The sequence below is a fragment of the Bos grunniens genome, chromosome 3, assembly GCF_055505025.1.
Source record: "Bos grunniens cultivar Pamir isolate PY7600 chromosome 3, Bosgru_T2T1.0, whole genome shotgun sequence".
Classification (NCBI taxonomy): Eukaryota; Metazoa; Chordata; class Mammalia; order Artiodactyla; family Bovidae; genus Bos; species Bos grunniens.
In genome coordinates, this window is record NC_141167.1 from 121,073,848 (window position 1) to 121,090,324 (window position 16,477).

General features: G+C 40.6%; 1 protein-coding gene and 1 pseudogene across 2 annotated transcripts in view; one reads left to right on the top strand and one right to left on the bottom strand.

Annotated features, from left to right (window-relative positions):
- The window catches only part of LOC147377120 (uncharacterized), a 48,368-nt pseudogene extending 35,612 nt beyond the window's left edge, over nt 1-12,756 (bottom strand).
- MPZL1 (myelin protein zero like 1) overlaps nt 1-16,477 on the top strand; it is an 82,176-nt gene that overhangs the window by 35,923 nt on the left and 29,776 nt on the right. The gene's annotated exons all lie outside the window — the stretch shown is intronic.

The following is a 16,477-nucleotide window of genomic DNA, read 5'->3' on the forward strand; positions in this document are numbered from 1 at the left end:
ATAGAATACTAGATTTCTAATTTAAAAAAATAGATATGCAACAGACAACAAAGATTTACTGTATAGCACAGAGAACTAGAGCTAATATCTTATAATAACTTATAATGGAAAATAATATATGTGTGTATGTGTAACTAAATTACCTTGCTGTGCACCTGAAACATTGTGAGTCAACTATACTTCGATAAAATATGTATATTTAAAAAAATACGTTATCTTGCTGTTTTTTTTTTTTTTTTTTAACAAGTTCGGGAATTTGATCTGAAGTTGAAGAAATTTAAGTTTGGGTTTCTTTTCAATTAAGAGAGGTACAGAAAATTACTTCATCAAAGAGCCGCTGAGATACAAAGCAGTAGAATACCAAAAGGGAAATTAATGGACCCAGAATTAAACAGGATAGAAAAGGAAACTGTACTGATTTTCTGTTACTTAAGGCTCATTTTAATAACTTATTACCATCTACAGCATTTGAGTATATTGTTTTGCATACAGCTTTATATTGTCAAGCCAGTGGAAAGAGCCAGTCTATTAAAAACATTTTCCAATTCCATTTTATTTCTAATAAAAAATTTTGAATAGCACTATATTGACATAGTTCAGAAGTTTAAAAAGAATACATAATGGAAAATATGCCTATATCATCTTCCTATGTCTCCAGGTCCCTCGCTGAGGAGGCCAATGTTAGCTTTCTAACATTGTATCTTTCCAGCGATGTATTATGGAAATGTGAGTAAATCTGTAAGCAGTAGCATTCCATACACATTGTTCAGCAACTTCTTTTTTTTTTTAAACAACTTCACTGAGATACTGTTTGCATACTGTGAAATTCACCCTTTAAGAGCGTAGAATTCAGTGTTTTGTTTTGTTTGTTTAATGATTCACAGAATAGGACAGCCATCACTACTATCCAGTTTTACAATACTCATTCCCCATAATAAAACCCTGTATTCATTAGTGGTCACTCCCCATTCCCCTCTGTTTCCCAGTCCCCACCAGTCTACTTCCTGTCTCTGTGAGTTTGCGTATTCTGGAAATTTTGTGTAAATGGAATCACATACTATGGGGCCTTTTGTATTCAGCTTTCACTTGGCTGTTTTCGAGGTGCATCCATGATACAGCATGTATCAATATTTTGTTTCTTTTTATGGCTGAAAAATATTCCATTGTATGGATGTACCACACCTTATCCATTCATCAGGTGATGGGCGTGGTACCCCCATGTTTAACCATTTGAGGAACTGCCAGGCTTATTTTCCAAAGGGCTGCACTACTTTGCATTCCCACTCTCTACATTCCCAGCAATGTAGAGTTCTAGTTTCTCCACATCCCTATCAATACTTGTTATACTGTTTTTGAATAGCGACAGTAATCAACAGTATGTGAACCGAGAACTTCCAGATATCCAGGCTGGATTTAGAAAAGGCAGAGGAACCACAGATCAAATTGCCAACATCCATTGGATCATAGAAAAAGCAAGGGAATTCCAGAAAAACATTGACTTCTACTTCATTGACTACACTAAAGCCTTTGACTGTGTGGATCACAACAAAGTGGAAAATTCTTGAAGAGATGGGAATACCATCTCTCAGCTTACCTGCCTCCTGAGAAGCAGGTCAAAAAGCAACAGTTTGAACCTGACATGGAAGAACGAACTAGTTCCGAATTGGGAAAGGAGTTCGTCAAGGCTGTATATTGTCACCCTGCTTATTTAACTTATATGCAGAGTACATCATGCGAAATGCCAGACTGGATGAAGCTCAAGCTGGAGGAGTCAAGATTGCCGGGATAAATATCAATAATCTGAGATATGCAGATAACGCCACCCTAATGGCAGAAAGCGAAGAAGAACCAAAGAGCCTCTTGACGAAGGTGAAGGAGGAAGTGAAAAAGCTGGCTTAAAGCTCAACGTTCAGAAACCGAAGATCGTCGCCTCGTGTATCACACTGTGGTTTTGTGTGCCTTTCCCTAACTATTAGTAATGTTTGAGAATCTTTTCATTTGCTTAATGGTCACGTGTATTGAGTATGTCTTCTTTTGGAGAAATATCTATTCAAGTTCTTTGCTCATCTTTTAATTAGTCTGTCTTTTTATTATTGAATTGTAAGGATTACTTGTATATTTTAGATATAAGTCCCTCAACAGATAGTTGATTTGAAAATATTTTCTCCCATTCTGTGGGTTGACTTTCTTGATACTTTTGAGGCACAAAGATTTTTAATTTAAGTCCAATTTACCTATTTTTCTTTTGTCACTCATACTTTTACCATACCTAAAAACTATGTTGTCTTATAGTTTTAGTTCTTACATTCAAGTCAGTGATAAGTTTGAGTTAATTTTTATATATGGTGTGTCTACCTTTTGCTTTTTTCTCTTAATATGTCTTGGAGATTATTTCATATCAGCTCTAAAGAACTTCCTCATTCTTATGATACCAGGGTAATTTCCTATATAGATTTATTAAATTGGACGTTTATATAAACATTTGGGTTTGGAAATTATTCCAAAATGTCTTGTGGCTTGAAACGTTTCATACTAGCTTCCTCGTAATGGCAGTTTCAACCACTTGACAGACTTTGTTGTTCTAAGCAGTTCTTATCATTCAGAAACCTTTGAGTAAATGCCAGTCCTCTGAGGGGAGTGATCCCAAGGAATTATTTCAAGAGCGTTCACTCCATTAGATGTTTACAGTAAGTCAGGAGGCGGAAGATTCTTTCAGCTATCAGAAAATATCTGTAAAAATACTTTTGGAGGAACAGAGTGTTCTAAAATCTTGTTATACATTTTATACTATATTTGTTTACAGATGACTTAGCATATGTCCTCCTTTTGCTCTTCTGTGGCATTGTTGTCTCTTGTGTATATGAATATAGGTGGATAATAATCTAAGCTTTGGGCAATTTAGCCAGCTATTCAGTAAGCAATAAAATATCTGGAGATTTTGAAACATGTGGGTTTCTTTTTTAAATAAACAATAAGTTTGGAGGAAATCTTGAAATGTACTCAACACTTTGATAATCTGCAAAGGCTTGTCTGGCCATTTGAAGGTAAGCAAAAAGGCCAAGGGACAGCTAATATGATAAAGCCCACACCTTATAGTTCCTGAGCCTTACTTGTAACACAGTTCCTTTTTTTTTCTTTTAATTAAAAAAAATTTTTTTATTGAAGAAAAGTTGATTTACAATGTTGTGCCAATCTCTGCTGTACAACAGTGACTCAGTTGTACACACATATACATTCTTTTTTTATCCCATCAGATTCTATATAGTTTCCTATGCTTTACGGTAGGACCTTGTTTATCCATTCTAAATGTAATAATTTGCATCTACCAACCCCAAATTCCCTATCCATCCCTCTTCTTTCCCCCTTCCCCCTTGGTAACCACAAGTCTGACCTCAGTATAACACAGTTCTTTATTAAGAGACAATTTCCTCTTATTTTATGCACCAGTCAAATTAGCATGATGTCACAAAAAGTATTTTGGAATTGTTCAAATCCTTTTTCTGTTCTTGATGATAATGAATACCTTCAGTAAGTTCCTTACCCTTTCTGGACTAGAGTCTTTTCATCTGTAAAATAAATATGAACTAGATGAATTTCCGAGCCTGTAATAGATTAGAGCAGTTAATCAGGAGGTGGAATAGGGTATGCTGAAGGCAAACTGCAGTCAGCAATACTGACAATTGATTGGAATGATAATTGTAAGAAAATTTTTAAATTTTAACGTACAAAAGTTGAAAAATAATCATGACTGGAGGCAACTGGATAGAGGCAAGTAGTCCTACATATCTGAGTGGCCCCAGAGGGTAAAACTAAATTAATAGTGTTCTTGCTGTCCACACAAGTCCTGAGTTACCAAAGAGTAAGCCAAAATTTCAACAAAGTAATGTATTTATTTTTCATCTTTCAGTTCTGTTCAGTTCAGTCGCTCAGTCATGTCCGACTCTTTGTGACCCTATGAATCGCAGCACTCCAGGCCTCCCTGTCCATCACCAGCTCCCAGAGTTCACTCAGACTCACGTCCATCGAGTCAGTGATGTCATCCAGCCATCTCATCCTCTGTTGTCCCCTTCTCCTCCTGCCCCCAATCCCTCCCAGCATCAGAGTCTTTTCCAATGAGTCAACTCTTCGCATGAGGTGGCCAAAGTACTGGAGTTTCAGCTTTAGCATCATTCCTTCCAAAGAAATCCCAGGGCTGATCTCCTTCAGAATGGACTGGTTGGATCTCCTTGCAGTCCAAGGGACTCTCAAGAGTCTTCTCCAACACCACAGTTCAAAAGCATCAATTCTTTGGCGCTCAGCCTTCTTCACAGTCCAACTCTCACATCCATACATGACCACAGGAAAAACCATAGTCTTGACTAGATGAACCTCTGTTGGCAAAGTAATGTCTCTGCTTTTGAATATGCCATCTAGGTTGGTCATAACTTTCCTTCCAAGGAGTAAGCGTCTTTTAATTTCATGGCTTCAGTCACCATCTGCAGTGATTTTGGAGCCCAAAAAAAAAATCTGACACTGTTTCCCCATCTATTTCCCATGAAGTGATGGGACCGGATGCCATGATCTTCGTTTTCTGAATGTTGAGCTTTAAGCCAACTTTTTCACTCTCCACTTTCACTTTCCTCAAGAGGCTTTTTAGTTCCTCTTCACTTTCTGCCATAAGGGTGGTGTCATCTGCATATTTGAGGTTATTGATATTTCTCCTGGCAATCTTGATTCCAGCTTGTGTTTCTTCAAGTCCAGCGTTTCTCATGATGTACTCTGCATATAAGTTAAATAAGCAGAGTGACAATATACAGCCTTAACGTATTCCTTTTCCTATTTGGAACCAGTCTGTTGTTCCATGTCCAGTTCTATCTGTTGCTTCCTGACCTGCATAGAGATTTCTCAAGAGGCAGGTCAGGTGGTCTGGTATTCCCATCTCTTTCAGACTTTTCCACAGTTTATTGTGATCCACACAGTCAAAGGCTTTGGCATAGTCAATAAAGCAGAAATAGATGTTTTTCTGGAACTCTCTTGCTTTTTCCATGATCCAGCAGATGTTGGCAATTTGGTCTCTGGTTCCTCTGCTTTTTCTAAAACCAGCTTGAACATCAGGAAGTTCACGGTTCACATATTGCTGAAGCCTGGCTTGGAGAATTTTGAACATTACTTTACTAGCATGTGAGATGAGTGCAATTGTGCGGTAGTTTGAGCATTCTTTGGCATTGCCTTTCTTTGGGATTGGAATGAAAACTGACCTTTTCCAGTCCTGTGGCCACTGCTGAGTTTTCCCAATTTGCTGGCATATTGAGTGCAGCACTTTCACAGCATCATCTTTCAGCATTTGAAATAGCTCAACTGGAATTCCATCACCTCCACTAGTTTTGTTCGTAGTGATGCTTTCTAAGGCCCACTTGACTTCACACTTTTCATCTTTATTTTGATATAATTTTAGACTTACAGAAAAGTAGTGAAAGAATGCAAAGAATACCGTCTACTGTTCAACCAGATATCTCAAATGTTCATATTTTATTACATTTTCTTAATCCTTGTATGTATATCTTTCAACTGTGTAAAAACAGCAGAAATGTTGGTACTTTATCCTTTAATACTGTGGAGGGTGGGCGGCGCCACCTTTATCCTTAAATACTTTAATGTGTATTTCCTAAAGTCTACCAACCCTGAGGAAGGCATGGCAACCCACTCCAGTATTCCTGCCTGGAGAAGCCCATGGACAGAGGAGCCTGGTGGGCTACCGTCCTTAGGGTCACGGCACAACTGAAGTGCCTTAGCAGGCATGCATGAAGGCCAGTGGTTAGGACCAGGCACTTTCACTGCATTTTCACAGTGCCTGCCCTATTTCTCCACTGTAAAGGAACTACTTTTCCCCTCTGATTAATACCTATCTTGTGGAGGAATGCTTCACAACTATGTAAATATTGTTTCTCTGCAAATCTTCACTCACTGTGTTATCTTTTTATGAAGATAGAAGAAAAATAATGCATTTTAGCAAGATTTTCATCAAAATGGTTATGCTGTCAAAAAATAACCTCAAGAAACTGAAACTGGCAACCATATGACAAATATGATTATGTAGCTGCTGCTGCTAAGTTGCTTCAGTCGTGTCTGACTCTGTGAGACCCCATAGACGGCAGCCCACCAGGCTCCTGCATCCCTGGGATTCTCCAGGCAAGAACACTGGAGTGGGTTGCCATTTCCTTCTCCAATGCATGAAAGTGAAAAGTGAAAGTGAAGTCACTCAGTCGTGTCCGACTCTTCGAGACCCCATGGACTGTAGCCCACCAGGCTCCTCCGTCCATGGGATTTTCCAGGCAAAAGTACTGGAGTGGGGTGCCAGTGCCTTCTCCAATTATTATGTAGAATTCCTTACTATTAATTATTTCAAAGAAATTATATATGTACAATTCTTAGTTTTTAAAAATATCCTTTATGTATCTAAAGTCAATTTGTAGGTTAAAAAATGTAAAAATAATTTGGTTTTTTAGTAGTAGTGTTGCTTTTGAAAGATTTAGAGGAGTTTTTCTACTTTTTGTCCAGTGTTGGGGGCAGAATGAACGAAACAAAAATTGTTTGAGAAAATATTCAAAATGCCTCTCCTTTTCTTCATTTTTCTGTGTTTCTTCACATCTCTGCCAAGAAGCCCACTTTTACCTTATTGCCCAACTTAAAAATATGCAGTGTTGCCCATTTGCTCACAGGATGAGGTGCCAGCTTCTCAGCTTACCCTTTCAACTTTATTATTATTTTGCAGTACTTTTACTTATTTCTGGTTGCACCAGATCTCCGTTGTTGTGCAAGGGCTTTCTCAGTTGTGGTGAGCCGGGGCTCCTCTGCAGCTGTGGCGCTCAGGCCTCTCACTGCTGCGGCTTGTTGCAGCGCTCAGGCTCTGGAGTTGGGCTCAGTACTTGTGGAACCCCGTCTTAGTTGCTCCAAGGCATGTGGAATCTTCCCGGACCAGTAATCGAACCTGTGTCCCCTGTGTTGGCGAGCAGGTTCTTTTCCACTGTGCTTCCAGGGAAGTCCCCCCTTTCAGCTATAACATTGTCTTCTACTCTGGCCAAACTAATCTACACAATCCGTTTTGAAACGGTGTCTCATGCTTTTCTGTCTCTGCAAAGTGCTTTTCCTATCTGTCTTGATTCTTCTCAACATTCTAGATAAAACTCTAGTATATTTTCCCTAAAATACTCCCTGACCTCTTCATTTCTCAAACTTCAACTTTAATTAACTACATGTAGTCTATTTGCTACTTTAGGGAGATGCTTTATAGGAACTTTTATAGGGACGATAAGGTGGTATAAACAGGAAATAAAATACAGATCAGGCAGCCTGTAAGCCTTGTTTGGAGGGCTCTTCTGTGTCCTCCCTTATGCTCTGACTCTGCATGCTGTATGCGTCTAATATTTGCTGTATACATTCTTGTGTGTTTGTATATGTGCATAGTATTTAATGAGACTGCATCCCCGCAGAACCTAGCACTTATTTGCTATAATAAGTCAGTTCTTTAATTGATGTTACTGTCTTTGTTTTATTTTAACAAAGCCTGAATCTCAACAGGAAAGAGGGCACATATTTTCATTCTTGTCTTGTATTTTACTTTTTTCCAAGGGTAAGCATTTACACTTGAACTCTTTGGGGAGTTGTAAATTTGTACTAATTAATCTGAACTGTTTTGCCAGATTTTTCTAAGAGCCAGAGAGTTTGAGTGGAATTAGATTTCCATTTTAGGGCAACTTGGTTTCTTTCTTCTCTTTTTCAAGGGTACTTATACGTTTCATTAACCAAAGCTTCACATTATAGGCATCCTAAAAATGCAACCTGTCTGCTTACTCCTTAAATGTTCCTGAGAACTTTGTGACCACCAGGAACTGTCTCCGGTGTTGGGTACACACAGGGCAAAGAAGATGAGGTTCTTTCTTTCAGAGTCTTGAGTCATAGTGAAGTTCAGGACAATTGCAGGACTAAGTATCAAAAAGCTTTGGCTTCTCACTTGAAAGTGCAGCTTCAGTAGACTGCAGTTGTAGAGGGGCATGCAAGAAATATTGAGTAGTGGGGGGCAAGAGGTGGTCAGATCAGGGAGATTTTTCCTGAAGTCCTGTTTAGGTGGAGTCAGGATTCTGTAGGATTTCAGAGGTGGCCTCATTCCCAATGGTGCCCAGAAATGTGCCAGCTGCATGGCATGTTGAAGGAAGCAAGAGCAAGCTAATACCAGCCCACCAGCAATCACCCTCACCAAATATAAAGCAGGAGAAGGAGGATGTCGCTTTGAAAAGCTTGGAAGCAAATAAGGGAGCTTTTAAACTGGGTTTTAAATTAAAAACTAGCATGGACAAATTTGCATTTAATTCAGAACCTGCCCAAAGAATCACCAGGTAAGATCAGCTCTTTCAATACATACCTGTGGCCCTATAAAGGTTGAATATTTCCTCTCTCATTTAATTCATTTCCCCCTGTGTGGTTAAAATGTGGTTGGTCTGCTTAGATAATGAACTTATGGTTGCCAGGGAAGGGATAGTTAGGGACTTTGGGAAGGTCATGTACACACTGCTGTGTTTAAAATGGATTGCCAGCAAGGACGTATTGTATAGCACGTGGAACTCTGCTCAGTGTTAGGTGCCAGCCTGGATAGGAGGGGAGTTTGGGGAGAATGGATACATGTATATGTGTGGCTGAGTCCCTTCACTATCCACCTGAAACTACCACAACATTGTTAATTGGGTGTGCCCCAACATTTAAAAAATCGGGCACACCCAACATTTTAAAAAAATGTTTAAAGTTTACAAAAACAAACAAACAAAAATGTGGTTAGTCTGTTTGTCCAGCTTCAGGTTGCTATGGTAGTAGACCCTGGTTTTATACACTTAAACCTGAATTTCTCAAAAACCAAGCAGATAAGCGTTGTTTCAAGCTCTCATCAGTAGACTTCTAGGGGATTTCAGGAACAGTACTTTAGAATTTCCAAATGTTTGATGTACATTTTGTTTGATTCTGAAGTGTGTATGTACGTGTGTGTGTATATATATATATATGTGTGTGTGTGTGTGTGTGTGGGCTTCCCTGGTGGTGCTAGGGCTTCCTAGGTGGACTTAGTGATAAAGAACCTGCCTGCCAGTACAGGAAACATAAGAGACCTGGGTTCAATCCCTGGTTCAGGAAGATCCCCTGGAGGAGGGTGTGGCAACCCACTCCAGTATTCTGCCCTATTCTCCATGGGGAGAACCCCATGGACAGAGGAGCCTGACTGGCTACCAGCCATAGGGTCGCAAAGAGTCAGATATGACTGAAGCAACTTAGCACACATGTATATACACACACACATACACACATATATGTGTGTATATATAAAGATTATAAAGTAATTATTTTATTTATTTATTTGGCTGTTCTGAGTCTTAGTTGCAGCATGTGGGATCTAGTCCCCTGACCAGGGATCAACCCCAGCCCCCTGCATTGGGAGCGCAAAATCTTAGCCATTGGACCACCAGGGAAGCCCTCTAAAGTATATTTTTAACAATTAAAATAATAATAAGGAATAGCATGCCGGACATTAAATTATATACATAATTTGGGGACTTTGGATACTGCCACCATGTTAACTCCTGCAGCGAGTGCATTCTTCAGAATAAAGCAGGATTTTGTAATTTCTATGTGTACATTTAAACTTGTGAGTGTGCATTTAACAGTGCAGTAGAGCACTGCCACATCTTTTGAAAGCTTCAGATCCACGCATGTACACTAATATGTATTTTACAGGTCAACTTGCTTCGGCCTACATTCAATTAAATGCCAGGCAAGGCTTGGCTCATCTGCTTCAGCATAGTCTTTTTTATTATAGTATCGTAAGTAGAGTCCAACATCTCATTGGTGTGTTGGATGGTGGTTACAAGTTTAGAATCACCCGTGTGTGTGTTAGTTGCTCAGTCATATCTGACTCTTTGTGACCCTATGGACTGTAGCCCACCAGGCTCCTCTATCCATGGAATTCTCCAGGCAAGTGTACTGAAGTGGTTTGTCATTTTCTTCTCCAGGGGATCTTCCCAACCCATGGGTTGAACCTGGGTCTCCTGCATTGCAGGCAGCTTCTTTACCATCTGAGCCACAGCCACCAGGGAAGCCCCTGAGGGCATTTAAAAAATCGTGATGCCTAGGCCACAAGTATACTAATTAAATCAAAACCCCTGGGAGTAGGGGCAGGACATAGGCACCAGTATTTTTTAAATAGACTGTATTTTTCACAGAAAAATGGGGAGGTTGTATAACCATATACCGGGCTTCCCAGGGGGTGCAATGGTAAATAATCTGCCTGTCAGGGCAGGAGGTGTGGGTTTGATCCCTGAGTTGGCAAGATCCCTGAAGTAGGAAATGACAGCCCACTCCAGTATTTTTACCTGGAAAATTCCATAGACAGAAGAGCCTGGCAGGCAACAGCACATGGGGTCGCAAAGAGTCAGACACAACTGAGCACGTAGCCATGTATCCATATTCCTTCTGCTTTCCACACGTGCATAGCCTTCCTCGTTATCAACATCCCCACCAGGGTGGCACACTTATTACAATGGGTGAACCTGCATCGACACATCATAATCAGTCAAAGTCCATCGTTTACGTTCTTGGTATTGTACATTCTGTGGGTTTGGATAAATGTATAATGACGTATATCCATTGGTACAATATCAGACAGCGTTGTTTCAATAGACATCACTATTTTTCAAAGCTCTCTAGGTGATTCCAAAATATAAACAAGGTTTGGAACCATTGTGTTGTGTTCTACTTCTGGAACTTATTTATTATAGTAAGTTTTGAGTACTTCTTGTCTGACTTGTATATGAAAACTACCCCTATCTTCATTGTGTATGGGGTTCCCTGTAAAATTTTTGTTTGAATAATATTAGGACTTTGTTAAAGGTTGATAAATAGCGTAGTGAACAGAGCTAGGCTTTGGATCGGAGGGTTCTGCAACTGCTGAATAAGTCACTTGGGCAAGTTTTTTGCCTCTCTGAGCTTCCATCCAACAGATAATAGTCAACAGTGATGTTGGAAAATAATAAATGTACCAGAGTTTGATAATGTTTAACCCATAGTGAGCACTGAAGTGGTGGTTTGCTGTTGCTCTTTTTCTTTTTGTCTTATTTTGGAGACAAGGAATATCCTCCTTGCAATCAACTATAGGCACATACTTTTGTTTTGCTGTTCTTAAAATATTTTGTATTAGCCTTTTTTGGCTTAGATGACATTTTGGATCAAATATCTTCTAATATATTGTAGGCCTTCTAATAATATAAATTTGAGAGTTTGGAAATATAGATTTACAGTACAGTGGCCTTTTGCTTGGTCTTTTGCCATTTCAGCACTTGGGAAATACAGAGCATGTGAGAGTGTTATTCTGTTATCCATGGATATGCCTCCGGAGCTTACAACATGTTTTTTATGCTGAACATTTAGTCCACTATACTCTGTCAGAAGTAAAATTATCTGATTTCTTCCCCAAAGTGTCTTATTTTCACTTGCTTGCTAAAAACTGAGAAATGTTTTGACAATTTTGGACAAATATTTGGACACAGAAGATACAGTTCAGGTTGTGGCGTTTGTGTTGACTGCTTGATTGGAGACTTTGGATTTTGGTGGAAACTGCTCTGTCTCTAAGCCATTCTGGGTACATCCCCGCAGCCGGGCCAGGTGCCTCTGCCACTGTACTATAGATGTTTGTTCATTTGTCTCCACGTGACTGTCAGTCCACTCAGGGCAGAAGCCGAGTCCCAGCATGGTTTGAAAGAATAATGGTTGATTGAAAGAAGGAAAGCCGTAGCAAGGAAAGAAAGATGAACAGTGCATACATAGAGGAGGGCAAGCAAGAAATGCCAGTGCTTTAAGGAATCAAGTGATCAGTGCAATGACTGGTCTGATTGAGGACCTTTTGAATCTCTCATTTGAGAAACAGAAAGGTCTTTGTTGGTGCAAAAAGGTTAAGGGTAGAGATGTGGCCAGTTCACCATCAATCGTGAGTGGAAGGAATCAACTCTGAGGGGAATCTGGTGATCCTGTGTGTTAGTGATAGTACATAACTTTTTTTTTTTTTTTTAATTGAACATTTCAGAAGATGAATTGCCTTTGGGATTTTCTCGTCTAAATAGGAAGGTGACTTTTGGAGGCTGTGTATCTAAGCTTCCTCTAAGATGATGTCAGCCTCCAAACTTAACCCTGAGTAATCTCTGCAGTTTTGTCTTGGGCATTATGCTGAAGCCATCGTTTGTGAAGCAAGTATAATTTTTTATGGCTGAGCTCAAATGAGTCGAGTTTGGTCTCTGATTCATTTCTTTAATCTATTCATTTCCCCCTCACCATTCAGACAGTCAGCACACTGATGGGCAGGCGTGGCTTGGTAAACAGAGGAGGACCAGCCCCTGGCGGGCAGCTGGCCCCTGTGGAGGATGAGGGTGCCTTGAGGGGAAAGGCAGGATGTGAAGCAGCACAGGTGAAGCCTGTGGGGCAGGCATGGGGAGGAAGTCACTTTTGTTTAGATTGTGGCCTGAAGTATAACTGCATGTTCCTGACGAATAGCTTAATTTATTAATACTTATGGCTCCTTGAATAGAGTATATTTTTGTAGCCTCTCTTACCTTGTGCCACCAAGCTGAGGCAGAGCCAGAACAGCCGTGATGCATGGCAGAAGGCCGCCCTCGTTGGCCGCAGACTGGCCTCTGACTTGGCACCGGCCTTGTTTCTGCCGACACACACGGCCCGTTGACTTCCCTTCATCCGCCCAGGGAGTCACAGCCGCACTGGGAGAGCAGCGTGAGCTGGATGCTTTCACTGGAGCATTTGGGAATTAAATAAGTAATCTGTAAATACCTACTGATACCTTCCTTTCTCTCTTTAAAGATAAACAGTTTTTATTATGAGAAATAAAATATATACAAAAGAAAGAGTGTGTGTGTGTGTGTGTGTGTGCACGCACGTGAGCGCATGCATGTGGATACACTTTTCGGAGTGCACATTAAAAACGAGCTCCCATGGGGACTTCCCTGGTGGTCCGGTGGTTAAGAGAGTCCCCTACAGGGGGTATGGGTTCAATCCCTGGGTAAGGAAATAATATCCCACATGCCTTGCACAGACCGTGTGGCCCAAACAAACAAACCCCAGCTCCCATGCCCTCACTGCCTAGCCTAAGAAATTAAACACAACCAGTAGTGTGGGCTGCACACATCCTGCCCTGGCCACCCTGTTACAGTCAGGACCGCTAGTCTTAATTTTGTGTTCAGTGTTCTCTCTCGTCCCTCTCTTTTACTGTGTTTTAATAAGTCATATTTATGCTTGTGCTAGGATATATTACAATATCAGACTGTCACCGTGGACCAACAGCAGACAAGAAATAAGCCAGAAAGCTGTTAGATTGCTTGATTGTACTCTTTTAAAGAGGAAAATATACTGGTAACATCTAAGCGCTTAAAAAAAAATGTCGAAACAAAAGCCTTTCAATTTCAAGGAAAACTTTAACAGTGTTTGTTAAAAGGGTAAGGTTTTTACAAACCAGGGTACGACCCATGGACCCAGCATTAACAAGACAAGGAATTGCTTCAACAATAACAGTGAAAACGTTGTTATTTTAAACCAGGCAATTAGTTCGTAGTAATGCTACTCCAGTGCATTTAAAATGATTTTGTGGTATCAGAGTTTACTGGTGTTAAAGGGCATATTGACATGTTAGTTGGGAGACATGATTGACATTGTATTACTTCAATCATTTGAAATAGATCATATCAGGAGTAGCTCTTTGGGCAAACATTCTTGAATTTGCTTTTTTTCTTTGTGGTTGTGATGGATGTTGTTTGTATTCTGTATTTGTACCCCCTTTCCCCCTAAACTGCTCAGGTTTCCGTCCAAAATGGAAGAATATCAAGTTTTGGGTATTGTATTTGACTACTGTAGAAATGACCCTTAGCAAGTTGATTTCACAACTTTGTGATTATTTGTCAAATGATTTTGCAGGTGTTTTCAATTTGAAAATATATTTTGAAGATCATTATCACCCCACTGCTGAGTGGAGTGATAATGATCTTCAAAATATATTTTCAAATTGAAAATTTGAGTGGCAACATAGTTCATTTACAGGGCTTCCCTGGTGGCTCAGTGGTAAAGAATCTGCCTGCAATGCAGGAGACCCCGGTTCAATCCCTGTGTTGGGAAGATCCCCTGGAGGGGGGAATGGCAACCAGCTCCAGTATTCTTGCCTGGAGAATTTCATGGACAGAGGAGCCATGACTGAAGTGACTAAGCAGCAGCAGCAGTTTATTTAGAAATTTATTTCCTAGAGCACATCAGAACAGCTCTGGTTTCCATTCTGAAGTTTATCTGTAAGTTAATATGTAACTCAGAATACAAAGTTGGCCAGTTGTAAAAACATGTGCATATTACTTAATCTTTTTATTTCATTTCTATGTTTTTATTCCTGAGGCAAGGTTTTTCCAGGAATCAGCAGGAGACCTTTCCCCCTAGCAATGAGTTTTTAAACCACAATTTTAATACTTTTCACAATGATTTTTGTCACTATTCCATAATCGTAAATCTGAGGCCTAAAAAATACCTATGTAATGTCTTATTCAGACTGGGAGTCCAGTCTACAGTGACATGGGATGACGTGGATTAGAACAATAGTTTCTCTACATCTCAGTGTTCTTTATATTTGCATTCTTTAGCCATTTTAACTAGCCCCTTAAAACTCTCTTCTATGAATAATTTTACTATGCACTTCCATAATACTCCTAGTCACTTTAAAAAAAAAAAGGCTGAACAAAGCAAACCATTTCCAATTGTTTAAGAATCCAGTGAATTCATCCCTGGCTTGGGCTACATGGAATGTAGTCTGAGAAGGAGATCTATGTTTTCCTTTCTCTTCCCCCACACAGGAGAAACTTTCTAAGGGGTTCCTCACAGCTGATCAGAAACTGCTGTAAGCACTTCGGGATTCTTTGATGTGCATGTTACCACACGCAGTGTAAATCTCTGCTGAAACTTCTCCCTGAGATCAGCTGTGCAGAGTACCTTACTCCTAGCAGTTCTCTCGGCTGATGGCCCTTCTTCGTTCTCATGCATGACGACTTCCCATCTCCTCATCTGCGCTGTTCTCTGTCCTGGGGCTCACCACGGGCAGAGGCAGAGGCACGGCCAGGCGGTGGGGTGACTACTCAGCATGTTTGGGGGAAAGTGCAGGAGATGAGATGAAGTCTGAGAGGTGGTCGGGGCTCGCTTACCCTGGGCTCTATGAGCCACTGTGAGTGCTCAGACCTGATCCTGGTTGATGTGGGGAATCCTTGGAGCGTTTTGTGTAGAGTGATAAGATCAGAGAGGCCAAGATCTCTCTGACCTGTGTATTGGCTGCAGTTAAGTGGCTGAGGGTGGAAGAGAGAACCAGCTTAGGAAGTCACAGAAATAACCCAAGTGCAAGATGATGGTGGAATGGACCAAGATGGTAGCATTGGAAGAGCGTGCAGAGCTCCATTTCTAGATATATTTTTAGTGGAGACACATGTTTTGTGATGGCTTAGAGGTAAATTGTGAGAAAGAAAGGTGTCCAGAGTTTTGACCTCAGCCACTGGAAGGCTGGAGTTGTCGCTTATTAAAGTGGAGGGCAGATTTGGAAGTGGGAATCATCTTTACATTGTTAAATTTAAGATGCCAGTTAGATTCAAGTGACATTGTTGGGTAAACACTTGCATATGTATGTTTGTGTGTGTGTGTGTGTACACGGGAGTCATCGGCATTTAGGAGATATTTAAAGCCCTGAAACTAGATGAGGTCACCAAGAGAATGACTAGATAAGAGGTCAGAGGGGTGAGGGGCTTCGTTGGTGGTCCAGTGGTTAAGAATCCACCTTTTAGCGCAGGGGACACGGGGTCGACCCCTGGACGGAACTACGAATCCACATGTCGCAGGGCAACTAAGCCCATGTCCTGCAGCTCCTGAGCTCATGTGCTCTCTAGCCTGAGCTCCACAATAACAGAAGCCCCCTTGGGCTGCAACAGAGACCCAGTGCAGCCAAAATTAAAAAAGATTTTTAAGAGTTCAGAGGGATGATCTGGGGCCATCTAGCATATAGAGGTCAGGGGACTAGAAAAGGAGGAGCTGATGAGAGAATCAAAAGGGATGAGATACTAATACCAAATTGGGGGGAAAAAATTGTTCCAAGGAGGGAGTGATCAATTGTATCTAATGTAGTTCAGTCAATAAGATGAGATTGAGAATTAACTGTCAGTTTAGCCGCATGGAAGTCATTGGATTTCTTAACAAGAACCGTTTTAGTGGAGTGCTGGGGATGAAAGTCTGAACAGGGTTTATTCAAGAGAAAATGGGAGGAGGGAGATGGGTACAGTGACTGTGGACAGTTATTTTAAGATTTGTAGATTAGAAGAGGGCAAAGAGATCCTACCTGGGGGGCAATGCAGGGTCAAGATTTTTTTCCGCTAAAGTATATAGTATATAT